The sequence below is a fragment of the Giraffa tippelskirchi genome, chromosome 6 (genome assembly GCF_054371585.1).
Source record: "Giraffa tippelskirchi isolate mGirTip1 chromosome 6, T2T-mGirTip1v1.2.pri, whole genome shotgun sequence".
NCBI classification, from domain to species: domain Eukaryota; kingdom Metazoa; phylum Chordata; class Mammalia; order Artiodactyla; family Giraffidae; genus Giraffa; species Giraffa tippelskirchi.
The window spans coordinates 131,775,012-131,802,827 of NC_137280.1; the positions used below are offsets into that span (position 1 = coordinate 131,775,012).

The window sequence follows — 27,816 nt, forward strand, 5'->3', positions numbered from 1 at the left end:
CTGAGCCAGTTCAAGTAAAATCAGAACACCATATATACATTTTTTTTTTAACACAAGAGGATGCCTCTTTACTTCTCTCTCCCTGGCAACCTTCCTCTCTCCCAGCCCCATCACTGTCTCCACATCTTCCTCCCCATCTCTGAGGGAGTCATTGTTCAATGCAGGCCACAAATGTATACACAGGTCATTTAATAGCCAGCTAAATCAAGAAGCTAACCTCGCTCCCTGCTACTCACCATGCTGAGATCCGGAGAAGCTGTTGAAAGGAAGGAGAGATGCAAACTGAATCCATTTTCCTTGTGACCGAGTCGGATGCAGCCTCCGAACCCAACATCAGCAGCGGCTGCCGGGATTTCTTCCCCTCCCTCTCTGGTTGGCGACGGTGCTAATAGGAACCACCCTTCCAGCCCTCACTGGAGTATCAGCAGTCGAAGCGGCAGAAGCAGCAGCATCACCACTTGGCCTCCTCCCTCTCGGAGGATGGGGTGAGCTCAGAAGCAGCCAGGAACTTGCAGCAGACACCTCCTCTGGCTCCTCCCCTCCTGCCCCCTCCTCCGAAACCCCACCCCTGCTGCGGTAGAGGCTGCCTGCCCTGGCAGCTGCCGGTTGTCATGGCAACCACCAATGGCAGGCGACCAGGCTAAGGGGGAGGGGAAACGGGCGAAAGGGGCTGCGGGGGCTGGAGGGGAGTGAATTCGTGTTGCTGCCCTCTGGGCTACTCTTGGTCTCTCCTACCCTGGACTTCAGGTCTTTAAAAATGGGGCAAGGGTGTATAGCCATAGGAAGAGAATAAATTTAATCGAAATCGAGCCTGAATCATACAAGACAGCTTAACTGTTTTTTTCATTTTCTATGGTTTTCCAATAAATGTTATTAAATTTGCCATTGAATAAATAATAGCAAATGTGGAGAAAGTTGTATTATGTAATGGATTATTATCACTCCAAATACGTTTGTCTTTTATAGCGTCTTTTACTCAAAGCCACTCAAGGTTGTTAACAAGGAAAATGAGTGACTGAAATTCGCTATTTTTAAGAGTCTGATTCCTTGTCACAGCTCTCTGCTTGTTCTTCTCAGGTGAAATCACTGGTCTTAATGTTTTTCCAACTCCCTCTCTTAAGAGGAACTGGAGTTGTTTGGCATTCCCCTGTGGCAAAGGAAGTTAGAACAGAGGAAACAGAAATTCCTTGAGCATCCACTGCTGTTAGTCAGTGGATAGTTCCAAACCCTTTTAGTGTCAGACTCCTGAAGTGTTCAATTTCCTGCAGGAAATTCCATGCTGTTTCAAGGATGCCCTTTTGGAGGTCCCAAGCCAGCTGGTGGTCTGGGTGGTCGGTTGGTAGAGAGGATGTGAAAGCAGCAGTGCTGAGTTCTAGATGAATTCTGTTTCTAACTATAAATTATAAATGACACTAGTATTTCTCTCAGGCAGTAGTTGTAAAGATCGAATGAGATAATGCACTAAAAGCACTTGGCGTGTAGTAAGCATACAATAAATGTTTACTCTTATTACTATTATTAGTAGTGGTGGTAGAACATTGTAGCCACTGCTTGATCCAAGAGATGGAAGGAATAGCATGGCAATTTCAGAATGAGAAAAAATTAAGGCGAGAAAACAATGTATGATAGCTGTGATGTTTATGATGATGGTAATGATGACAACGATGATGGTAAAAACAGTAAGGCTCTGAGAGATTAAAGTTCTCTAAAATGTGGCAATTTAGGATGCTGTAAGTCTTCAAAGAGTTAAATAAATTTCCCAAATCCACATGGCTAATACACAGCAGAGCCAGAATTAAAACTCTGACACTTCTGTCACTAACATTTGCTCTCCCAACCATTACATTTTCTGCCATTCCTCCATGGAATAGAGATAACGTTTTTTTAATTTTTTAATTTATTTTTATTTTTTGGCTGTGCTGAATCTTCATTGCTATGTAGGCTTTTCTCTAGTTGTAGTGAGTGGGGACTACTCTCTAGTTGGGGAGCACGGGCTTCTCATTGCTGTGGCTTCTCTTGTTGTGGAGCACGGGCTCTAGGGTGCAGAGGCTTCATTCAGTAGTTGCAGCACGTGGACTCAGTGGTTGCAGCTCCCAGGCTCTAGAGCACAGATTCAATAGTTGTGGTACACAGGCTTAGTTGCTCCATGGCATGTGGGATCTTCCCGGATCAGGGATCAAACCCATGTCTCCTGCATTGCAAGAGGTTCTTTACCACTGAGCTCCCAGGGAAACCCTGTAGATACCCTTTGTTCTTAACCCATAGGGTTATTTACAGATTCACATAGGATTAGTATAAATTTCAGTCAATCTGGGCTTGACTGACTTTTGATGTAATTTGGAACATGTTAATTAACTTCCCTGAACCTACATTTCTTCACCTGTAAGATGGAAATCATCATAGGACCTCATCATGGGAATCAAATAGGGTGATGCATGTAGAACATTGGCACATGCCTAGCACATAGTAAATGTTCAATAAATGTTAGCTATGATTATTTGTTACTCATTCTTAAGTAATTAATGTTAAAATAGGAGAGGACTTTTTCCTGCTTGGGTTCACACTTAATGTCAAGGCCTTATTCTAACAAAACTGACTTGATGGTAATTAGGTGGTTGAGGAAAGGGTTGCATCTCATCCTCAACGCTTGGCATTTGCCTTCCCCTCGAGGGAACACCGGCATCCTGCTCCCATCAGAGCCTCGACAATCACACAGTCTACACACACTTGGACATCAGCATCACGTAGGTATAGTTGTGTAGCATAAAATAATGAGTTGTTGTAGTCTAGCTTTTGTATTCTTCTCTGTATTTTATCTGCTGTAGCCACAGAAATGATCATGTAAGTAAGCGGAGAAAAAAGCTGCAGACTGTAGAAGCTCAGATGTGTTTAGGTGATGAAATCCTCCCCACAGGCCTTGTGAGGAAGCATTTCATCTTGAGTATCAACAGCTGACTTGGCTGTGGTGAGTGACTCTAGTTTTCTCTCTTCCTATCAACACAGAGTCATTTGGAGGGGAAAAGTGTTTGGTGTTCCCTATTTAAATAAGTCCATAATTTAACGACTCAAACAGTTTTTGTTTAGTTGTGTCCAACTCTTTTGAGACCCCTTGGACTGTAGCCTGCCAGGCTCCTCTGTCCATGGATTTCCCAGGCCAGAATACTGAAGTGGGTTGCCATTTCATTCTCCAGGGCATCTTCCCAAACCAGAGATGGAACACACACGTACTGTATTGGCAGGTGGATTATTTTCCACTGAGCCACCAGGGAAGCCCACTCAAATAGTATTCTTCCTTTTTTTTTTTTTTTTGCCATATCCATGCTGCACTGTTACCATTATTTAATAATACTTTTCCTTAGATGTTTAATTATGTGATACTTATTTTTCTTTACTTTAATTATTTGTTATTTATTTACTTTAAAATAAAATTTGTCTCTGGCTTCAGCAGAACATTAATAACATTAGGCATAGTAAAGAGAATGTTCCCAGAGAAAACCATGTAATGTAAAACAATATTTTTTTAAAACAGAGATTTCAGCTTCATTTGTAGTAATTTTTAGCTAAAACAAAAAAATTTTTAATTTTATTCCTTCTCTCCATTGGCATTTCCTCTATTTCCATGTTCTATTTTCCCATGGTATCTATCATCTTTTAATATACTATGCTATTTATTTGTGTTTTAAAATTTTCATCTGTTTCTCCCCACTAGAATACTACCTATGAAATAGCAGTGATGTTTGTTAGTTTATTTGTGAACAGCACCTGACCCATATTATACACTCAATAAATATTTGTTGAATGAACAAGCCAGTAAATAAATGAACTATCAAAATTCTGCATTGAATTAAGGATAAATAAGTTATTACAACATTATTTGTCCAGTTAAATATTTTTGATATTTCTAAAAGTTAAAAAGTAATTACAGTAATTATCCTTTTAGTATACATGCATATCAGCATAATGTGTATCTAATACATATTTTTCAAGTATGTATCTATTAAAATGGAAATGTTGGCCCATACAAATTCAGAGTCATCTAGCATATTGCTGGCAGTCTTTGGGAAACACTTGTTTTGTTCTAAGAGCATCTTTTCCAGAAGTGCTAAAGGTGACCAGACTGTCTACCTCCCCTTAGACCTCTCTAAGTTTGACTCTGAATTCTACGTCTGAAAAAAGACGACATGAATGTTTGAAGTAGATGGCGTGTGTGGGTCTTGGCTCCAAAAGCAGCATTAAATTTTCAGGGGAAACCGCAGCATTATGGGAGGAAGCTGCAAAGTTTGAGCTCAGGAGTCAGACCACCTGGATCGAGTCCACACTTCACTATTTTCTTTTGTGAGTGACCTTGGGCAAGTTGCTTAATTTCTCTGTGCCTCAGTTTCTTTTGAAAATCAAAGTTCACGTATTACACGCCACATGTATTTGGCGTGTAAAATATGAGTAATGTTATTTAATATTATTATTAATATAATTTTTAATAACTAGGGTTATACACAGCACATTTTTCTAGGTGTTTACAGAACACTCAGATCACTCCAAGCTATTCTAAGAACTTGCCATTATGACTGCAGATCAACCGCCAGCAAACTATGAGGAATTCTGGAGATGTTTATCTCAGAGATAGGCCAATGTCCTGATTCCATCCCCCCACCCCGGCAAAAGGGGCAACAAGCTAGGGATCATAGATGTGACTGTTGTTTATTCCCTGTCTATTCTGTAGGAGATTCTTAACATATTGTCTGTTTACAGAGAACATTAAACGGAAGCATCCAGGATCTTCTTGAGGTCATTAAGGTATCATTCTGATCTCACTGCATGTCGTTTATCAATACTACCAGCAAGCAAGTATATCAGAAGCGCTCTCCCATGGACTCCACACTCCTATGGGCAACCACCTTATGGATGACTCTACACTGCAGGTGAACACTTCTGCCTTTGCTCATCCTACATCCTCTGAAAGTCCCTTCTCTGCCCCAATTCTTCAGCCTTCAAGATTGATCTATCACCTTCTTCGGGGACTCTTCACTGATACCAGGATTAGCATGAGATTAGCATTAGAAATGAGATTCCCGCAGTCCCTTGTCACATCTTTATTAATATGCTAATGATGTTGGGTAAAGAATCCACCTGCAGTGCAGGAGACACAGGAGACCGGGGTTTGGTTTGATCCCTGGGTCAGGAAGATCCCCCGGAGGAGGGCATGGCAACCCGCTCCAGTCTTCTTAACTGAAAAATCCCATGGACAGAGAAGACTGGTAGGCTACAGTCCAAAGGGTCACAGAGTCTGACACAACTGAGCATGCATGCATAGGTAGGTAATGATGTTGAACTGTAAATATTTCTTAGTCTTTCCTATTTGATTGTAAGTACTTTGAGGTCAGAAATACTGCTCGTTCATTCATTTACTGCTAGATTAATGCTGTACTAGGTACCAGGGACACAGCTATGCACACTTTTTAAAGAACTTTATATTCTCTGCTTTAGCTCCTCTCTGAAGTACCTAGATGCTAGGAAAAAACTCTGATGCTGGGAAAGATTAAAAGAAGGAGGAGAAAAGGACAACAGAGGATGAGATGGTTGGATGGCATCACCGACTCAATGGACATGAGTGTGAGCCAATTCCATGAGATGGTGAAGGACAGGGATATCTGGCATACTGCAATTCGTGGGGTCATGAAGAGTTGGACATGACCAAGTGACTGAACAACAACAATAAAAAAAGTATTGGATGCAAATTTCCTATGGCCACCCACCTGCAGTGTAGACTCACTCATAAGGTGGTTGGCCATAGGAGTGTGGCCATAGGAGTTGTTTTGCAGAGGTGAACCTTCCCCACAACCACACACACACACACACACACAAATAAAAAAACTAATTGATGACCATGAGCACATAGCCCCAGACCTCCTGGAGACTAAGGACTGATAATGTTAACCTCCTGTGACGCCACTCTGCTGCCTCAGGGTTCAATTCAGTTCAGTTCAGTCTCTCAGTCATGTCTGACTCTTTGCGACCCCGTGGACTGCAGCACGCCATTCCCTGTCCATTACCAACTCCCGGAGCTTACTCAAACTCGTGTCCATCAAGTCGGTGATGCTATCCAACCATCTCACCCTCTGTCGTCCCCTTCTCCTCCCGCCTTCAATCTTTCCCAGCATCAGGGTCTTCTCCAATAAGTCAGTTCTTCCAATCAGGTGGCCAAAGTATTGGAGTTTCAGCTTCAGCATCAGTTCTTCCAATGAATATTCAGGATTGATTCCTTTAGGATTGACTGGTTGGATCTCCTTGCAGTCCAAGGGACTCTCAAGAGTCTTCTACAACACCACAGTTCAAAAGCATCAATTCTTCAGCACTCAGCTTTCTTTATGGTCTAACTCTCACATCCATACATGACTACAGGAAAAACCATAGCTTTGACTAGATGGACCTTTGTTGACAAAGTAATGTCTCTGCTTTTTAATATGCCGTCTAGGTTGGTCATAGCTTTTCTTCCAAGGAGCAAGCATCTTTTAATTTCATGGCTGTAGTCAGTATCTGCAGTGATTTTGGAGCCCAAGAAAATAAAGTCTGTCACTGTTTCCATTGTTTCCCCATCTATTTGTCATGAAGTGTGGTGTCATTCAAAGAATGTCCATCAGCTGATCAAATACCCTGAAACCCCTGCCCCCAACCAACATATTAAAAATGCTTTGCCAAAACCCTTCAGGGAGATACAGGCTTTTCAGGGCTTGAGCCACCTGTCTCCTTGCATGGCCTTGTAATAAGCCTTTCTCTGCTCCAAAAAGAAAAAAAGACTACAAATTTTTTTTAAATAAATGATATTGAGGGATAAAACAAGAGAACTACAAGAAACTCTGATGGCATATAAAGGGAGAACATAACCAAATATAAACGTGTTTGAGAGCCTTGAAAAGACATTCCTGGAGGAATTGTGGAGTATGGTGGAGGCAGGTGGCTTCAGACAAAAGGAAGTGTATGCTGGTCCTGAGGTGTGAAAGAACACAGCATGTTACTCAGTTTTTGTTCTATGCGAGTACCTAGTGTTGTACCTGTCCACATTATGTGTCCCATATGTGTTTGTTTAAAGAATCTTCCGCCTTTCTCCCCTAACACATAGACACAAAGTTATTTCCTCTAGGTTTTCTTTCTGTTAATTTATTTGAGGGATTTGAGTTTGTCAGTAGCTAGGGAGTTGACAGGCTGTGTGGGTGAGAAAGCTTGGAGGGCAGTCAAAAGATTCATTGCTGTTCCTACAGTAGAAAAAGAGATATAATGCTAACAGTGACCACTGCTCTATTACAGGTTTATTAAATTAGATTTATGCAATAAGACAACCTTTCCACTGATGTTGAAAGGAGACAGTTTTTTCCTTTCAGTTCCTAGGCAGTTATGTATTACACAAAGCAGACAACATATGGGCTTAGGTTACCAGCAATCAGAGACACCAAAGAAATGGGAAAAGATCCACTTCAATGAACTTTTCCAAACTTTTGTAATTAGAAAATCTACAAATAATTGAAAGGTTGGGATTGACATATTCACATAATAGATAACTAATAAGAACCTGCTGTATAGCACAAGGAACTCTACTCAATACTCTGTAACAGTCTATATGGGAAAAGAATCTTGAAAAAAAAAAAAAAAACCCAAAGAGTTGTTGTTTAGTCACTCAGTTGTCTCCAACTCTTTTGTGACCCCATGGACTGTATGTAGCCCACCAGGCTTCTCTATTCACGGGATTTTCCAGACAAGGTTACTGGAGTGGGTTGCTGTTTCCTCCTCCAAGTGCGCTTCCTGACCCAGGGATCAAATCCATGTCTCTGAGACTTCTGCATTGCAGGTGGTTTTTAACCACTAAGCCACAGGGGAATCGCCTCAAAAAAGAGTGGATATATGTATATGTATAACTGACTCACTTTGCTGTATACCAGAAACTAACGCAACATAGTAAATCAACTACTATTGTTATTGTTGCTAAGTCATGTCCAACTCTTGTGATCCTGTGGACTATAGCTTGCCAGGCTCCTTTGTCCATGGGATTTCCCAGGCAAGAATATTGGAGCAAGTTGCCATTTCCTTTTCTAGAAGACCTTCCTGAACCAGAGATCAAATCCACCTCTCTCGCTTGGCAGGCAGATTCTTTTACTGCTGAGCCACCTATACTCCAATAAAAATTAAAAAAAAAAAAACTTTACAAGTTTCATTTCAGTATATGTACAGTTTTATTTTAATGTTTCTCTAATTTTTACTATGGGAGGCACCATAATTGTCAGAATTGTTACACTGCTTAGGAACTAGAAACGTCATTACTTACTGCACTAAGAGGAGAGGACGTTAGCCAAGTAGTACAATAAGCTCCTATACCCTACTGTGAACAAAACAGTCTTAGTTCCTGTCCTGGTAGAACTTAAGAGTCTGATAGGTGGTGCAGCCAAAGGATCAGAAAACCAACCACTAAATGAACAGTGAAATTTCACAAGTGCTATGAAGTAACGAACGACCTGGGGGAAGATAAGGATGGTGAAGGAGAGAGTGGGAATGACTCACTATGGGATGACATTTAAACTTAGAAATGAAGTATGGATTATGCCAGCCCAGTAAAAGCTAAGAAAAGAGAGTTTCCAATGGAAAGATGAGCCCTTTGGAGAGGAAAAGCCACAGAGGAGAAATATTTTTGATGGTCACCATAGTTGGATGGGCATCCCAGGTGGCTCAGTGATAAAGAATATGTCTGCCAATGCAGGTGACCCAGAAGACACAGGTTCAATCCCTGGGCCGGGAAGATCCCTTGGAGAAGGAAATGGCAGCCCACTATAGTATTCTTGCTAGGGAAATCCCATGGACAGAGGAGCCTGGTGGGCTGCAGTCCATGGGGTTGCAAAGAGTCGGATATGACTGAGCATACACACATGCATAGCTGGATATGGTGACCTTGAGGGAATGTGCCATGAGGGGAAGTTCAAAAGGCATATAGGAACCAAAATATGCAGCATCTTGTAACCCACTGTCAGGCAATTGGAATTTCTCTTAAATGCGACAAAGAATCATTGAAGGCTTTAAACTTGGTTTGAAGCACTGTGGGAAGTGACATTTTTCTGGACAACAGTGTAGTTAGGATGTAGTTAGGATGCTGTGGTCATCTAGGCTGGAGATGAGATGAGAGTAGTTAGATTAGGGTGGTGGTAGTGGATATCGGTTTCCCTGGTAGCTCAGCTGGTAAAGAATCCATCTGCAAAGCAGGAAACCTTGGTTCAATTTCTGGGTCTGGAAAATCCCCTGGAGAAGAAATAGCTACCCACTCCAGTATTCATGGACTTTCCAGGTGGCCCAGACAGTAAGGAATCTGCCTGCGATGTGGGAGACCTGGGTTCGATCCCTGGGTTGAGAAGATCCCCTGAAGGAGGGCATGGAAACCCACTCCAGTATTCTTGCCTGGAGAATCCCCATGGGCAGAGGAGCCTGGAGGGCTACAGTTCATGGGGTCTCAAAGAGTCAGACATGACTGAGCAACTGAGCACAGCACAGTGGATATGGAGAAATTGGACTATATCAAATAAGTACATTTTAGAGGTGGCATTGCAAAGACTTGCAGATGCTCTGGAAGTTGAGGCTGAAGAAGAGGTAAATATCAAGGATAACATCTAAGTAGACAACAAAGTCCCCATTTTGAAGACATGGAAGAGGTCTGGTTTTTACCTTCTGTGGTGGGGAAAGGCCTCAAGGCTCTGGCTCTGAAAAAGTGTGGGGAAGCTTGAAGGGGTTCTGAGTGCCTGACTGCTAGGGGTCCCTCCTCACTCCCTCCTCAGGCCTGATGTCCTTGAGAATTAGGCATTAACGACCAGGTGGTAGGTTGGGTAAATCATCACTGAGCTTAGGCAGCTGTAGTGGAAGCAGTCTAGTGGAATGGAATAGGTGAGGCCTGGAAGAAACAGTGATTCTGACTCAGATAATCTTCAATCCTTGAGGAGCGGATTGCCAATAAGAAATGGCCTTCCTCAACTCTAAGCCTCCCAAATCACATTCTCTTCCACAACAGTTTGACTCCTTCCTGATTTACAGACCTCATCCAGCCACCTTCTAATCCTGAGACCTGGAAATCATATCTTCTCTTAGCTCCATTGCCTCATATACAAAGCCAGCATGAAAACTGCCCTTGCTTACTGAATGCAAAGAAATAGAGGAAAACAATAGAATAGGAAAGACTAGAGATCTCTTCAAGAAAATTAAAGATACCAAGAGAACATTTCATGCAAAGATGGGCACAATAAGGGACAGAAATTATATGGATCTAACAGAAGCAGAAGATATTAAGAAGAGGTGGCAAGAATACACAGAAGAACTACACAAAAAAGATCTTAATGACTCAGATAACCATGATGATGTGATCACTCACCTAGAGCCAGACATCCTGGAATGCAAAGTCAAGTGGGCCTCAGGAAGCATCACTAGGAACAAAGCTAGTGAAGGTGATGGAATTCCAATTCCATCAATTCCAATTTCAAATATTTTCTTCAGATCCAAAATCTCTGCAGATGGTGACTGTAGCCATGAAATTAAAAGGTGCTTGCTCCTTGGAAGAAGAACCATGACCAACCCAGACAGCACATTAAAAAGCAGAGACATTACTTTCCCGACAAAGGTATGTGTAGTCAAAGCTATGGTTTTGCCAGTAGTCATGTATGGATGTGAGAGTTGAACCATAAAGAAAGCTGAGCGCCAAAGAATTGATGCTTTTGAACAAGGGACTCTTGAGAGTCCCTTGGACTGCAAGGAGATCAAACCAGTCAATCCTAAAGGAAATCAGTCCTGAATATTCATTGGAAGGACTGATGCTGAAGCTGAAACGCCAATACTTTGACTACCTGATGGGAAGAACTGACTCACTGGAAAAGACCCTGATGCTGGGAAAGATTTAAGGCAGGAGGAGAAGGGGATGACAGAGGGTGAGATGGTTGGATGGCATCACTGACTCTATGGACATGAACTTGAGCAAGCTCCAGGAGTTGGTGATGGACAGGGAAGCCTGGCATGCTGTAGTCGATGGGGTCACAAAGAGTCAGACGTGATTGAGCAACTCAAGTGAACTGAACTGAAAAAGATGATGCTGTGAAAGTGCTATACTCAATATGCCAGAAAATTTGGAAAACTCAGCAGTAGTCACAGGGCTTGAAACAGTCAGTTTTCATTCCAATCTCAAAGAAAGGCAATGCCTAAGAATGTTCAAACTACCACACAATTGCACCCATCTGACATGCTAGCAAAGTAATACTGAAAATTCTCCAAGCGAGGCTCCAACACAGTATGTGAACCATGAACTTCCAGACGGTCAAGCTGGATTTAGAGAAGGCAAAGGAATCAGAGATCAAATTGCCAACATCCATTGGATCATCGAAAAAGCAAGAGTTCCAAAAAAAATCTACTTCTGCTTTATTGACTATGCCAAAGCCTTTGACTGTGTGGATTACAACAAACTGTAGAAAATTCTTAAAAGATAGGATACCAGGCCACCTTACCTGCCTCCTGGGAGATCTGTATGCAGGTCAAGAAGCAACAGTTAGAACCGGATATGGAACAATGGACTGGTTTTAAATTGGGAAAGAAGTACGTCAAGGCTGTATATTGTCACCCTGCTTATTTAATTTCTATGCAGGGTACATCATGCGAAATGCTGGGCTGGATGAAGCACAGCTGGAATCAAGGTTTCCAGGAGAAATATCAATAACCTCAGATATACGGATGATACCACCCTTATGGCAGAAAGTAAAGAGGAACTAAAGAGCCTCTTGATGAAAGTGAAAGAGAAGAGTGAAAAAGCTGGCTTAAAACTCAACTTTCAAAAAACAAAGATCATGGCATCTAGTCCCATCACTTCATGGTAAATAGATGGGGAAACAGTGACAGACTTTATTTTCTTGGGCTCCAAAATCACTGCCAATGGTGACTGCAACCATGAAATTAAAAGATGCTTGCTCCTTGGAAGAAAAGCTATGACCAACCTAGACAGCATATTAAAAAGCAGAGACATTACTTTGCCAACAAAGATCCATCTAGTCAAAGCTATGATTTTTCCTAAAGTCATGTATGGATATAAGAGTTGGACCATAAAGAAAGCTGAGTGCAGAAGAATTGATGCTTTTGAACTGCGGTGTTGTAGAAGACTCTTGAGAGTCACTTGGACTGCAAGGAGATCCAACCAGTCCATCCTAAAGGAAATTAGTCCTGAATATTCATTGGAAGGATTGATGCTGAAGCTGAATCTCCAATATTTTGGTCATCTGATGAGAAGAACTAACTCGTTAGAAAAGACCCAGATACTGGGAAAAATTGAAGGCAGGAGGAGAAGGGAATGAAAGAGGATGAGATGGTTGGATAGCATCACTGACTCAATAGACATGAGTTTGACTAAGCTCCAGGAATTGGCGGTGGACAGGGAAGCCTGGCGTGCCGCAATTCATGGCGTCGCAAAAAGTCAGACATGACTGAGTGACTGAACCTACTGACTTACTGAATGAAGGTCATATGAATTATGTTTGTGAAAACCTTAGCCCATGCCTGACAGATGGAAAGATCTCTACAAGTCCCAATTGTTCTATTGTATTATCTCCTCCTCCACATCTTAACCTTTCTTATTAAAGGCTCAATCTTTTCCTCCCAGCACCCAAATTCTTGGACAATTTCTCTAATGCTTCCCACTTCATGACCTGCGTACTATTCCTTATATCCCTTAAATGGCCAAGTACTTATTTTCCTCTGACGGGACAGGGGCAGAGGGACCAAAAGGAGAAAAAGGCTGTCTAAAAGTGAAACTTACAGAATTCATGCTCTGTCTCACATATTTATGAGCCAACTTTCTTTAAATATTTACACCTTGTGTTTACATCTTATTACTTATTGATTTGTTTCTTATAGCTGATCTGAAGTGCGAAATTGGAAACTTGAAGCTTGCTAACACTTCCATGCTAGAGAAATGCACAGTGAAGAAGTCTGAGTTACATGGGTTTTTTCCTCCCCACACCAAGGACGAGATTTTGCAAGGAAATCATTGAGATCGCTTACATCTGCTTCCTGCACACCCCGCCCCCCACCATGTAGTATTCCTCTTTAATGTGTCCCTGGCTCTAGCACCTGCTACAAGCTGCAGGATCTTTCCTGAGGAGTCCAAGACTACTGCTGGGAACCAAATGGGTTTGATTCTGAATGGGGATGGCAAAACTAAGGCAGGACCAAACCCAGAGAAGGGAGTTAAAGTTCAAGAAAGCAGCTTTCCTCTATTTTACTCTACTAAAACCTCTTTTCTTTTGCCCTAAGTCCAAATTCCTTCTCTTTTCTCAGCATCTATTTCACCTTCTGATATATTTCTCAGATCTTAACAAAATCCCAATCAATCTCTAAAATAAATCTGTAAACTCTTATCTCTTTTTGAAGTATAATTTTCATAATGGTAAAATCAAGATCCTTAGGCAAATGCAAAATGTACACAGCAGTGGTTTTGTGTGTTTATTGTTTATTAAATCAGAGATCTTGTAATATGCTAAAACTGGCCCAAAGAGCATTTGAGGAGCTAAATATTTATAGGCAATATACAAATTAAAGGAAAAGAGTAGTTTTTATTATGCTGTCAACAGAAGCATCAGTTGAGATGCACATTTTATGCACAGCAGTGATCTTTATGACCTTGAATAAACTAAGCTAGTGGTTAGTTTTTTTGTCTGTCTTACTAGCCAACCCTTGTATCATGGAATGAATATTAATCTCTTCTCTTGTTCATGGGAGAAACCTCACACAGGATAAGGATGCAGTGGTCTGATACTGAACTTGGATAAATGGAATTTCATATCCTTCCTAACATTTCTTGGTGTTGCCAGATAATTTTTTAACCTCATCCACTGACTCACAACATGCCCAAAGTTAAATTTGGGGGTTCTCGCTTCATGCAATGTCTTTGTCTCTCACAATATCCTCCCATTTTACAACTCTACTTATGGCAGAGAGATAAGTAACTGAAAATAAAGAATGAAAAAGAAGAATGGATGACAGCAATGTTTCCAGGTAGAATGTGGCACAGGTGCTTGAACGGGTCTTGATCTATCACAGATGTGATGTGCTCTTTGTGGAAACTGAAATATCCCTCCTACTCACACTTTCACACACCAGGGCCCAAGTATTCCTGCCTGAACCACTCTTTTGTGAAAAGCAGAGAGAATTGTTCTCAACTCACTAAAAAAGCTTTGCACAAAGGGAAAGAGATTTTTCCTTCCCTAAAAGGCAGAGGTGAGAGTGAATTTTCCTTACCTTGAAAGGTGCTAAACATTTTTGCCTGACAAGGATCCGGGACATCTTTGGGCAACCACTGTGTGTGGAGCAGAAGAGACCTGGGCAGGGTGGTAGAAGTTCAACAGACCATGTGCGCAGGGCATCTGGAAGCAGCAGGGTCTCCATCTTCATGGGCTCTGATGAAGACCTGGTCCTGCGAAGCAAAGACCGGCGACTGCGGCACCAATTCTTGAGCTCACATACTAATCTCTTTGAGAGCTTTTGGCAGGAATGTGACCTTTCAGGGTGAGTAGGTTGGGCCTCATTCATTCACCCAGGCAAATCAGAGGTCAGGCTAATTTGGCTATGCAACAAATAGTTATTTTTAGGTTCCTTCTCCAATCTCTCACATCTGCTTTTCAGTTGGATAAACTGAGAGTGAGCTATAGAAATGCAGTGCAGCCTCATGCTACACCCCTATCATCTGTCTGACTTTTCATGCGTCACGGTCTCCACATTAGAGTGAGGCAGCAGTAGAAAATACAGACATTTTGATTTGTGTAATTTTTTCATGCCCCAAATTCCTATTAATCTCACTGTTTGTCTTCATAAAAGAGCGTTTCCTGAAGGGCACAAGAAGAGAGGAAATTTTGTTTCACTGGTTTCCCTTGATTTATCTAGAATGTTTGGCAGAGGCCTTCCTAGCTCCGAGTCAGTATGAGAAATCCAGCCTGGGGGAAGGACTTCATGCCTCTGCTCTTCAATAGAACTATAAACTCTGTGGACATTATTTCTTTAGCATCCCTTTCAAAAGAAAGCTCCTCTTAGAAAGCTTAACACCATGTAGCCACAATTCCCTACAGAGTTATTATAGCCATGCTTCTCGGCAGTACAGAGAGTCAATGAATTTTACACCACAGAGGTCTCCTTAGGGGTCACTTACATCATGCCAACACCAGGCAGATTTAGATTTTATGTTATAGTAAGGCAAACTGGGCCAGGGACTTATCCAGAGTTTTGGGTGTTTTGCCTTCAATATGAGAGCAGAGTATCAGTGACAGAATTCAAGACTGTTCTTTTACTAGATTATCCTCTTATGTCCTGAAAGGTCTGGTACATAAGAATGCCTTGAGTATGGAACTTAACCTCTACTTTCATGCTACTCTATTGCCCTAGGGGAGGCTTTACAAGTCATTGCATCGGGAGCAAATTAACAATGAGTGAGAAAAATGTCCATTCTTTCTATCTCCAAACATCTCAGCTTCCAAGCCTTCTTTATTTTATCTTTAGTCACTCTAACTGGACACTCAGATAGGAGGAGTAGGTCACATTGCTTTGTGATTATGTCCCTAGATTCCCAGCCTCTGTAACCAGGAACAATTTTTACATACAAATGCAAAAGGAGAAGTTGCATATTGTGCTTCATGCAAATTCCTCTGTAATTCTTCAAATTTCTTTTTATTTTGATACATGGAATGTCTATTACTATCTGATTTTAAGAAAATTAGTAGGAATTCATAATTCCTACTAATTGAATTTTTGAGAGAAGATCTTTTTTCATAATTGATAAAAGATCTTTTTTTTTTTTTTGATGCATGGAGGGACTATTGACTATCTGATTTTAAGAAAATTAGTAGCATTAAAGAGCCTACAGTGAATCATCATTGACAGAGTCTGTAATATTTCCTCCATTTTCCCCATCATTTCTATTTTGGCTCTAAAACACGATAGCACTGGACATAAATTTGAGCAATCTCTAGGAGACGGTGGAGGGCAGTGAAGCCTGGTGTGCTGCAGCCCATGGTGCCGTGAAGAGTCGGACACAACTGAGTGACTGAACGACAACACACGGCAGCATGAGGATGTCAAGGAGGAAGAGCAAAGTGCTTCTGAACATGCAATGTCCTAATTTTCCTCTGGAAAAGGTCCTAGGTCTGACATTACATGGAGGTTGGTAAATGCAGATATTGCAGAACAAGAGTAGGTTTATTTCCTGTACCAAACCTCAGTATGAGATATCAAGCCCAGAAAGAACACTTAGGCCTTACGGTGGCTTCTGTGACCTAAATCAGATGAAATCAAACTCCTGGTCTCTTATAGGTGATAATGACAATCCTTTTTATCTCTTGAACAAAAGCTTGTAACAGATACTAAATTTAGTCTCTGAGCCTCAGTTTCTCAGATCAATGTGGGTAAGGCTCTATAAATAGGATTTTAGAAGCAGATGATATGAGATAAAGAAAAAGGAGCTTCATACTTTGACTACCAACATCTCCTGGGATTTCCAGGTTTCTTTAGTCTAAACTTTAGCTAATATACCACAAAACTGAACGAAGCAATATCCTCAGCCCTCATATTTTCCTCCAACTGGCACCCTATTTTCAAGTCAGACACATTCATGAATAAAATAGAGGGTGAAAAAATGAAGAGGATTGAAACTAACAATTCTAAGAACGTGCATGCATGCTAAGTTGCTTTAGTCGTTTCTGACTCTTTGCGACCCTATGGACTATAGCCCGCCAGGCTCGCTGTCCACTAGATTCCGCAGGCAAGAATATTGGAGTGGGTTGCTATGCCCTCCTCCAGGGGATCTTCTCAAGCCAGGGTTCGAATCCAAGTCTCCTATGTCTCCTCCATGGCAGGCAGTTTCTTTACCACTGAGCTACCAGGGAAGTCCAATTCTAAGTACATGATATGGTTTTTTCTTAGTTCAGAGTCTAGTCTGAGAGACCAAAACATGAAGAGGAATCCTGATATTGTTTCTTTTCATTTCCTTTCACAAATATTTGAGTGACATGTCACCAGCATTCCTAGTGTCCTTTTAGTATGGACATCTCCCCTCTACCATCACCTCTCAATAGAGGAGTGAGTCCATGATTGTCCCTGGGAAATCCTCAGTCTTTGTAATTGCATGGGAGCTACGATTGGAAACTAGCATTGTACTTTCCTTCTCCAGTGAAAGGCCTTTAGAATACATCTCACTTCACTTTTCCTCCAGTTTTGGTTTGATTAAAAATTCATCAATAGAACACTGACTCTCACTCCTCCCAGGACCATCCCCAGAAGTTGTTGAGGTCTAATCACCAAGATCAAGATCTTTCCAGTCATGCCTTATGGCAGGACCTCATCTAAACTGTAGGGCAGTCATGGGTATATCCTATGTCTTATGTTATTAAACAGCCTGAGTCTGGTTTTCACATGTATACTTTGGTGAACAAATTTGCTATAGCAGAATCAACTGGGACAGAGCTTCATGCTAACTCTTTTATCCTATTTCTGTTTTCGGTCACCTTCTTACATGGCCAAGAATGTTAGCACTGAGCGCAGGCCAAAGAGCAGTCATGGAATGCTTTGCTTCATGTCTTAGACTTATCTCCCCGGTACTCCTTTCTACTCTTAATTGACTTGGTGGTCAGTTTTAATCTGTAGTCTTTAAAGTCAAAAGAGAGGATTTTTTCTTTTTTTTCACTGAAACATCCCTGGTGATCCCAGAATTAACAGGAGTCTTAATTTGCACCTAATATCTGGCATATTAGAGTATATATTTGAGTCAGGGCTTCATGTATTTCCTGTAATTTGTGATCACATTGATTATGTCTGCCACATACAAGGGAGCAGGTGGACAGAGATTATTGAGAAATACCTAGCCTGTCTTCTACTGGGAACTGCAGGCAGAACCTCAGTCATAGACCGCCGCGCCGAGGGGAGCCCTGCAGGGACACCTAGGCTCCGTGTACCTGCAGGCTGAATACACCAGACACTTTTAAGTGGCACAGGGATCATCGCCCCTTCCCAGAGCTGTGTGAATCTGGCCTTTGTGACTAGAAAAGACCACTGGAAAGAGTCTCATAAAATAAGATTATATTGAAAACAGCTTCTAGTGAACTCATGGAGAAACAGACACTCTCGTAGATAACTTGTATGACTGTAGATTGGTGCTGAGGTGGGGAGAGAGGCAGAGAGAATATTTACATGTATATCTGTTAGCTCTGTCTGCTGAGAGGGATTAGCAGCCAGAACTCACCATTATCCACACTGTGAATGCTAAATACTATGTTTGATTAAAACAAAAGAAACAAGAGCTCCTTGGAGAAATGACTGATATCAGGGCTGGGGCAGTAAAGTATCAATATAAGATGTGTGTGGATGTGTGTGTGTGTGCACGCACTAAGTTGCTTCAGTTGTGTTCGACTCTTTGCGACTCTATGGACTATAGCCTGCCAGACTCCCCTGTCTGTGGGATTCTCCAGGCAAGAATATTGGAGTAGATTGCCACGCACTCCTCCAGGGGATCTTCCTGATTCAGGGATCGAACCCACATCTCTTATGTCTTCTGCGTTGGCAGGAGGGTTCTTTATCACTAGCGCCACCTGGGAAGCCCCTCAAGATAAGCCTGAAATATCTTGCCATGCCAGAAAGTAAAGAAGTATTCAAAGAATGATGGAGACACTTGGAAAGTCAAAGGAGCCAACTTGAAAGAACTCCCACTAGCAAAATCTGGAAAAGTTTCAGTATAAAAATGAATAATTGTAGTAATGGAATAGAACATACAGAATAAAATCAGAATCCCATGAGTCCATGCCATCATAAATAAACAAATTAATAAAATGGAATAAATAGTGGAGAAGGGAAAGCTCCCTTCTATAGTAGGATGCCAGTTAATAACTGTAAAAGGAATCACCCATCACTTGGCAAACCGTCATTTAGTCAACATCGTAGTAATATTTTTAGGCATGAATCATCAATGGATGCTGAAAGTAATGAGTAAAAGTTTGATGAGGAAGAGGACATTCACAGAACCTCAAACTGTTTCACCACAAGGTCCCTATTTAATTACAAAGACAAAAATAATAACTTTATAGTGATGAAAGTTGGTTGATATCTCTTTAACCAAGTGATTACAGCACTGAGAACAGGACAAACAGGTCTCACTTGCCTCCTTAACACAATGCACTGAAAACATCACATCCCTTCCAAGAAATCTCTGCCAGAAGCATGATATAGCAGTTTTAATCCTCGAGGAAACAGTGGATAAACCCAAATTGAGGGATCTTCTGCAAAATAATGCCTACACACTTCAAAAATGTCAAGGTAATAAAAGACAAAGTAAGACTGAGAAAATCTTCTAGATTAGAGAAGACTAGAGACATGATTATTAAATGCTTTGGAATCTTGGATTGGATCCTGGGGAATCAAGACAAAATAAAGCAATTTGCCATGAAGGACGTTGAGAAGATAATTAGCAATATTTGAATGAAGTATATAGATTAGAATTTATCTTTGTTAATTTCCTGATTTTGATAATTGAATCCATGTTGTGAAAGAAATTGTCCTTGCTTTTAGAAAATATACATGGTACTTAGGTAAAAAAACATAATGTCTGAGTTTTTCTCTGTAAGTTCTCTTTTTCCTCCCTCCTTTCCCCTCATTACTTTCTTTCTCCCCTGCCCTCCCTGCTCCTCCCAGGATTGCTGCAGTGATGCTCACAGGAACCTCAAGTTCACAGGGTGCAAATGGGAGACAACCAGTCCCTCCTTATGACAGTCTTCCAGTCTCCCTCTGGCACTGGCTATTGGCAGAGTTTACTGGCCAAGTAGCAGTGGGGTTTGCATAGTCCCAGCCCTAATACCACAAAGCAAAGTAGTGAAGGGTGAAACGGAAGCTGAGAGACAATGCTCCCTTGTCTCTCAGCCCTTCAGAGCTTTCTAGGAGATGCCTTCATGACATACTTCAGGATAAGAGACTCACCGTTGGAGAGGAAACTTCATGTTGCCTCTTAGGCGGGCAGGATTCTGACCCATGAGTGCTCATGTCTCCTGCTGTCATTTTCTTAAAGGGGGCACTTTTATTCCACAGGAAGTAAGCTATCTGCTTTATTTTTGTGGTCAGAAGTTTCTATAAAATTCTCAGCAAATTTTTCACTAGTGTTGGGCTCTTCAGTGAGAATCTATTATTATGAGCTCCCTCTCCAGGGAAGAACATTTACAGACAATCTACGTCTCTCCTCCAGCCTTTATGAGATGTAAGACCCCTACATTGCATAATGAGCGTCTTTCCCACCCAAGAGCATAACCAGAGCTCTCTAAATTTGACCTTCAGGGCTATGTTTATTTACTTATTTTTTAAAATCTGCCTTCTGAAAGAATACCATCAAGTTTTAGATCTGTAAACTGTGTGATATGCTTTATGTTTAGTACCATAGAACTAGGGGTGGGCTTTTAAAAAAATTATTGAGTTATTTACTTATTTTTGGCTGCACCACTTGCAGCTTGTGGGATCTTAGTTCCCCAACCAGAAATCAAACCTGGGCCATGGCGGTGAAAGTGCTGAGTTCTAACCACTGGACAGACCACAAGGGAACTCTCTGGGAGTGGGCTTTTATAGCTAGTTTGGGGATAAATTCACTGTTGCAGAATTAGGAGGAGTAAAACTTTAAACTTCATCTTTTATTATGCCTCCTGAATTCCCAGGTTTTTTTCTCCATTATTTTAAGCCCTGACATATAGAGAAGACCCTCAAGAAAGAAAAAACAAAAAAAACAAAACAGGATTCTGTGCCTCAACTAATGTCCTCATTCCTTGAGATTCTTATCTATTTTACACTCATGTTTAAAGGCAGAGTCATGAGGCAGGGAAGGGCTTGCTTCTTACAGCAAGCTTGCTTCTTCCTCTAAGCCCATCAGAGCTAGCTATGAGAATCTTCATGGACCAGTTCTTAGCATGAGAGACCCAGTTTGTGAAGAATACTTTAAGAAGCTGTATGCATCCAGGTTTCCCATTGCTAAATTAAAGGAGGCAAATTGTCCTGTCAGACCCTGGGCCTCAGGCACCATCACTGTGGTTGTCATTATCTGCCAAATTTTCACTCAGACATCATCACTGTGGTGTGGGTGGCCATGGCAAGTCAGAGCCTCCTCAGTTACATATGGACACTTAGAGTGGGAATAATTTTATCCCTTCTTCCTGGGTGGGCTAGTTCTAACGTCTTAGCATGAACGCAAAGTCTTTTCAATGAAAACCTTGGAGATGCTCTAACAGTCAGAATCATGGGAAAAAATTAGTTGACATAAGGAGAAATGAAAATTCACGATGTATATCCTAACTTATTCTGCCTTGTGCCAGACAACTCACTCAAGCTCAAGTCATGGGGCACAGTGAAAAAGAAAGAACCAAAGTAAGGAGCATTCTCTCTTTTCAGAGTTTCCTGTTCTTTGGTTTCATGGCAGAGGACCACAGATAGGCATGAGAGGATGCCATCGAATGACAATTTTAAGCAGTCTTTTCTTATTCCCCAAGAATTGTCTAAGAATAGTCTTTTTGACCCAGAGGAAAAAATAATTCTGAAGAGAGATCTTCATTTTCTTGTACCCAGAAGTATGTGAGCCCTCTATGGTCTCTGCTCTACTGTCTCTCATAAGGGCCTCAGCTACTGAACAGTGACTGTAGATCACAGGCTCCCAAGGGCAACAAGTCAACTCAAGTAGAATCAGAAGGCATGAAGTCTCCTAGGCACCTCCAGTACTCGTTCTCTTCTGTAGCTCTCAGTCCCAGCATGTATGGAGTCAGAGAGAGGTATACCAGAAGCCTGGGTTTTATTTCGGCCCCTTTCTTTATTATGGGGACTTGGTGTAGGTTGGCATAGAAGGACAGTGAAAGGAGATACTTTGTGAAGCCTCTCTGGAGCTCTCCACACCGCCCAGGTATTGTCTCTGGGGCCTAGAGCCTATCTGAGAAATCAAGGCTGATGGTGTGGCTTGAGTCCAATGAGACAGTCACTTCTGTGCCCCTCTCTGGATACTACTTCTCTAGTGTTCCTTCAAGGAACAAATCTTACAGTTATTTCTTCATTAATTTGTGGGGGGATAATAGTGTGTCAGGTAACTGAGATGTAAAACAAACCAAACAAAATACACCTAAAATTCAAGCTGAGTCCTTATAATCAGTTGCAATTATTGATTATCTTTTTCTCCTTATTCTTCACAGCTGAACTGCTTGAAGTGCCCTTTATACTTAAGTCCAGAGTTAATGACTGTCCCAGCAAGAGGTTTACAACGGTGTTCGTGGGCTCTGCCTCCAGTCCTCTTAAGTAAATCAAATCCCACCTTCCAGAGAGCTGCCTTGCTCTCTTTTCTTTGCCTCTCAAGGTTCTGGATTAAAGAATTTTCTAAATATCAATGAACTGTCCCTTCTCCTTCAGTGTTTCTTTCCTCTAATTGGTTGAGTCATCTAAGATAATGAAGCCAAAGAACAAGTGAGTGAATAAAGGAAATGCACACTTGGTTTATAGCAAATGAGTAAAGCAGAAGCTAGAAGAGGTAGGAAATGAAAGAGAAACTTCTGTCACCCCTCTCTGACCCCTGAGGTCTTGCTCTGTGGCTCTCCCTGACAGGAGTGCTCCCTGAGGTTTTGAATGGCTAAAGGATGGTTTTAACTTGTACTTGGTCTAGTAACAATTTTCATTGTTAACCAATTTTGTGATAAACAAAATATTCTTCAAGGAAGTACAGTTCAAACACTGCAGAGCCTACTTAGGTAAGAGAGTTTAAAAACAGCCAAACTCCAGCCTCCTTGCCCCCAAACCTCACTGCATTGGCATTGATGTAATTTTCTGCCAGTCTACAATAAAAGGAAATGCCCCAAGCATGGTGCAATAAAGAGCATTAGAATATATTCTCTGGAATAGGAAAGGGTTCCTTGCAGTTAAGCATTTGGGAAGGGAACCCCAGGTGAAAAAAAGCAGTGAGAGCAAAACTAATCAGAAGTCAAGGTAAGCAGACATGGCAAGAGCAACTTAAACATGAGGGTACATTTACTGCAGGATCTGGGTAATCATACAGCAAGTGCCATAAGAATTTTTAGAAAGAAGCTCTTTAGTTGGAATCTCCCATTAGCATTTATAATAGTCTCATAGGCCAGAGAATCAGTATATCTGATTTTGAAAAGCCTCATGTCCTTTAACATATAGATCATTCTTAGTTTAAGTGCTGAAAGTTAGTAATTTTGTATTTACTTAATGACTTTAAAATCACCAGTTTACCATTTGTGGTCTAACATTAATTAATACTAAAATAAAGGAGGTCACTTAAACAGCTCTCTCTTGCTCCAATCAAATATATATTTCCATTGACTACATATCAAGACATAGCAACACTGAATACAGACTCTTTGTATTACACATATGGTATAATGCAAATCTTGGCCCCTTCAATCATTCTTTTCCGGTGGCTTTGAGTAAATAAATGCAGTACTTCTTTCTTAGGAGAATGACTCCTTCCCAGTTTTCCAGAAACATCAACAAAACCCCCTCTTGTTTGCAACAACAAGGATATGCTCATTTAAATGAAGTTGATCTCTAGAGACAGATGGACATGACTTACACCGAGCCTGCCCTGGGCAGCAGATACATCCAGGTGAGAACAGTAGGATAAACAGGTAAAGATTAAGATTTAGAAGCTGGGTCAGGTGATGGCCTAGGTCTACCTGAGACTTAGCAGAGAGAACTGAAAAGCTTAGCTGGAATGAAGAGAAAGGAACCCTAAAAATCATTTGGATATGAATATGATATAGGCATCATTTGAGCCCTGGGAAATCCTTTTCTAATGTCTGATTTGGTTTTGCTCTGTTCCTTACTTTATACATTTTGGCCAATCTTGTCCTCAATGTCCCTTATAGCTGTTTTCCCCCTTCTTTCACATTTAATGTGTTCTTCCAGTTCAGGGGGAACAACTGACCCTTGCAAACCTTGCCCACTCACAGCTAATTTCAAATGATTATCCTAGAGCACACTTCAGTGGCTTCTGTAACATGGATGCATCATAGGGGGGATACTGACATATGCACCATCTCTGTGTTTTTAAAAGGGAATTAGGTGGGAATTTGATGACTATTTAATGGTAGAAATCAGAAATCAAGGCATACAGAGGCAGCTGTTTCCATTTGATGCCCCACCCACTGTTTTCATCTTTAAGGAATGATTTCTGAAAGTGACCCCTGAAATTCCGTTTGTTCTGAAAGGATGGGTGGATAACTACACAGCAACTTCACTGGCAGGTGTCAGGGCCACACTGGGAATTATAACTAGCACGAGGTCTTCCCGCATCAGTATTCTGGGTTCTAAGAAGAACATCATATCAGTACAGGATGTGTTGACAGTACAGGACCATCAGGGACACACAGGTCAGAGTGCAGAGGGCAGAGTTACTTGCTCCTGCTTTCTCCTTCCATCCCTTCTAGGGAAGTTCACAATTTCCTCTCCTGGGACCAAAGCACAGATCTCTCACTGCTAAAAGGATCCTGTTACAGTGGTGAGTTTTCTCACAGTGGTGAGTTTTAGTTCCTTGCCTACCACTCAAAACTGACTTCCAGCCAATGCTATCTTGAGGAAGCAGGTGCAGGGTGTTAGGGGACTTTGCTTTGTCCCAGCTTCATTTTCTTTCTGCTCCAGTGACATTCAAGTAGAGTATTTCACCCAGATTCCTTAGAACAAACCAAATTATCCCTCTTCTCTCTTTCAGAACTTAACATCATTGATACCAGTCTCTCTCAATTATGTTTGCTTGAAAGTACTTTTTATCAGTTAAGTAACTTCTGGCTTTGAGTTTTTGAATGTCTGAGAGGAAAAGTCTGTCTCATTTTCCAAAATTATCAATTAGTAATGCTCCTTCTTCCTAGTTAGGTGTGCAAAATATCCATTTTTGTTCCCATAGACACAATTTGTAAGCATGATACACTTCACTGTCTTCCAGTGGAACTCTAACTAAATGTGGTAAAGATAGGTAAAGGCAGGAACAAGATATGAGAGCATCGTTTACACTGGACAGGGGTTTGGGAGAGTGTTGGTGTGAAACAAGTGACACATCAAGCATGGGGATGACACTCTCGAGAGCAGTGATCACCTTTTCCTTGAAGATAAGCCTCCTTGATGCTTAGGAGGCTTTCCCTGTGCTTCACAGTTCCCTTTCCTCTCACCCCTAAGAAGCCTTGTCCTCACTGTCTCCTACACTGGAAGCAGAGAGAGGAAGGCAGTAGGCACAAAACCCCCGGTCCTTTAGTCTGACCTCCTGAAGGTCTGGCTTTCTTTTTCCATGGATAGTGGCCCTTTCTCCCATCCTAAATGTGCAGGATTTTATCTACTGAACAGAAGCAACAGCTCATCCAGAGATCCAGGCAACTTCTGGGAGATAAGACTGCTTGTAATTCCCTCTCTGGGGCAGCTCTCCAGGGAGAAGAAGGAAGAGTAAACCTATAGTAAATGAAAATAAGTCACTGAAGAAGAGAGAAGGACCATTCCCACCAGCATAGACAAACATCACAAACTTTTTCATCTTCTGCTCTCCTAAAAACCCATTTGTGTCTCTGTTCTCCCCATAGAAGCCTTTTCTTCTTCCTCCTTTTCCCCTACTGAGTTAGGCATATACACCTCTAAGTTGAGCCATTTAATAAGCTAGTGAATTTTTGTTAGCTTTCATATGGATATGAATCAGGCATTTTTCTCCTGTCAATCTGTTATAGATCAGTTTAATTTGTAGACTCCAGATACTGAACGTAATTAGGTAAAGAAAAGTTGTCTTTCTCCATATGTCAATTTTTAAACCTCAATTTTCACATAATATAAAAGCAGGAACCCCAACTCTTTAAAAATTTTGGCCACCACAACATTCTTGATAGAAATTAACTTTCATTTATTAGAGAAAGTGCTGTGTTTGTGTAATACAGAATACAGAAATACTTAGGCCTCAATTACTCCCCCTAGGAAACTCCAACAAACACATAAAGATTAGCATACTTTCTTATAATTCAAGATTGACTGTGGTTATAATAATAGAGGAACCAACACACTTTTATGGGCATTTGGAAGAGAACAGTTTGAGAGAGCAGGAAAAAATTCATGGGAGGCTTAAAAACTGAGGTAGATGAGGAATCAGGGGCATCCACTCAAACTCCACTGATCTGAAATATCTGCAAGATGAGGTTAGGCCACTGAAATTGTAAAGAAACTTTCCAGGGGATTCTCATTGAGTCTAAAATTTGAGAACCAATATCTTAAGTGATGTTTATTAAATACGTAAAGGTGACAGATAAAAAAGGAATACAGAAAGACATTAAGGGCTTATAACCACCAGGCTAAATTAGGACCTTCTTTAGTAGATATTGTGTAACCATTACAGCTTTCTCATTAAAGTACTACTTTAATTATTTTGTGGTCTAGAAGCAAGGGTTCCCAGGTGGCGCAGTGGTAAAGAATCTGCCTGCCAATGAAGGAGATGCAGGAGACACAGGTTCAGTCAGTCCCTCGGTTGGGAAGACTCCCTGGAGGAGGAAATGGCAGCCGATTCTGGTATTCTTGCCAGGAAAATCCCATGGACAGAGGAGCCTGGTGGGCTACAGTCCATGAGATTGCAAAGAGTTGGGCACGACTGAAATGACTAAGCATGTATGTTTGCATGAAGTGTATAGAATAGGAGGATATATTGGAAGGAAGACAGGCTGAATAACCTTGGGCAGGCAGAGCACCTAGTGAGTTATATTAAGTCATACCAGCAGTAATGCTGGGCTTAGAGAGGGCAGTATTTTAGGAAATGGAGAAGAGGGGTTAGACTTGAGAGAGTGTTTTAGGGATGGATTCCATTGTCCAAATTCTATGGAAAATTTTGTTTGTCCTCACGTTTTACCTCTACTAGATACCACTGATTTCTTTTGGTGAGCATGCACTGGGGAAGGAGATGTGTGTTTGGCTATGAAACAGATTTGCTGACCTGACTCAAATACCTGAGAGTGCTTTAGATGCCTAGAAAATCAAGAAAAGATGAAGGGTTAGAAGACTTTGGAGAGACCAGGGCTTCTGCAGTGGCAGAGATCTTGAAAAAATGTTTGAGAAATTGGGAAGTACATAAAAGGAGCAAAAAGAGGGGACATTTAAGAAGAGTGGTATGAAGAAAGAATTCTCAGCGGTCATACCTTCATCTGATAAGCCAAGAAAAGATGAGACAGATGGAGGGTGTGGGAATAATGTGTGTGTGAGAGAGAAATAGAATGGTGGTGGTGGTGGGTGGGGGGAGTTGAGCAATAAGGATAATTCAGAGACGTAATACAGAGGCCAGAGAGCATGGTAGGTTCAGGGAACCTGGAGTAATTATTTTTAAAGAAGGGGAGGCTATAAATGCTGATATAGATCAAGGAGTAGCAGTTATAAGTGAGAGATGGACAGAGAGTGTAACATGACAGATAAGCCAAGGAACTCTGCAGTTTTATTAATTATAACCCTGAGTGAATGAGAATCTCAGTTTTCTCATTCCTAAAATGAGGCTCTGGGGGGTGGGTTGGGGGATTAGGGGGTGGTTCTTGTGAGAATTCAATGGGACAATGCAAGGGAAGCGTTTAACATAGGGTCTGGGACATAGGATTACTACTCAGTACAAGTTAGCTCCTATTATCTTTATTAATTTTCATTAACTTTACAAGACATTAAGGGCTAATTTACATTGTTAAGGTTTGAAAGTTGATTTCTAGTCAGCCATTTTTTGAGTATTTTAAAGCTCTTCAGAAATCAAAAAAAAAATTATTT

At 41.3% G+C, this 27,816-nt stretch overlaps 1 protein-coding gene and 1 long non-coding RNA gene across 10 annotated transcripts in view; one reads left to right on the top strand and one right to left on the bottom strand.

The window, feature by feature from the left end:
- The window catches only part of JAKMIP2 (janus kinase and microtubule interacting protein 2), a 207,336-nt gene extending 206,780 nt beyond the window's left edge, over positions 1–556 (bottom strand). For all 9 annotated transcript variants that reach the window (XR_014055484.1, XM_081495633.1, XM_081495632.1 and 6 more), the window contains exon 1: positions 237–556. The gene's annotated coding sequence lies outside the window, so the exon portion shown is untranslated. The remainder of the gene's footprint in view (positions 1–236) is intronic.
- A 4,022-nt stretch (positions 557–4,578) lies between these two features.
- LOC145508632 (uncharacterized) lies at positions 4,579–22,427 on the top strand. Its single transcript, XR_014055485.1, has 2 exons — positions 4,579–4,919; positions 22,236–22,427. It is a non-coding gene; the product is annotated as an uncharacterized LOC145508632 (long non-coding RNA).
- Positions 22,428–27,816: the final 5,389 nt, after the last annotated feature.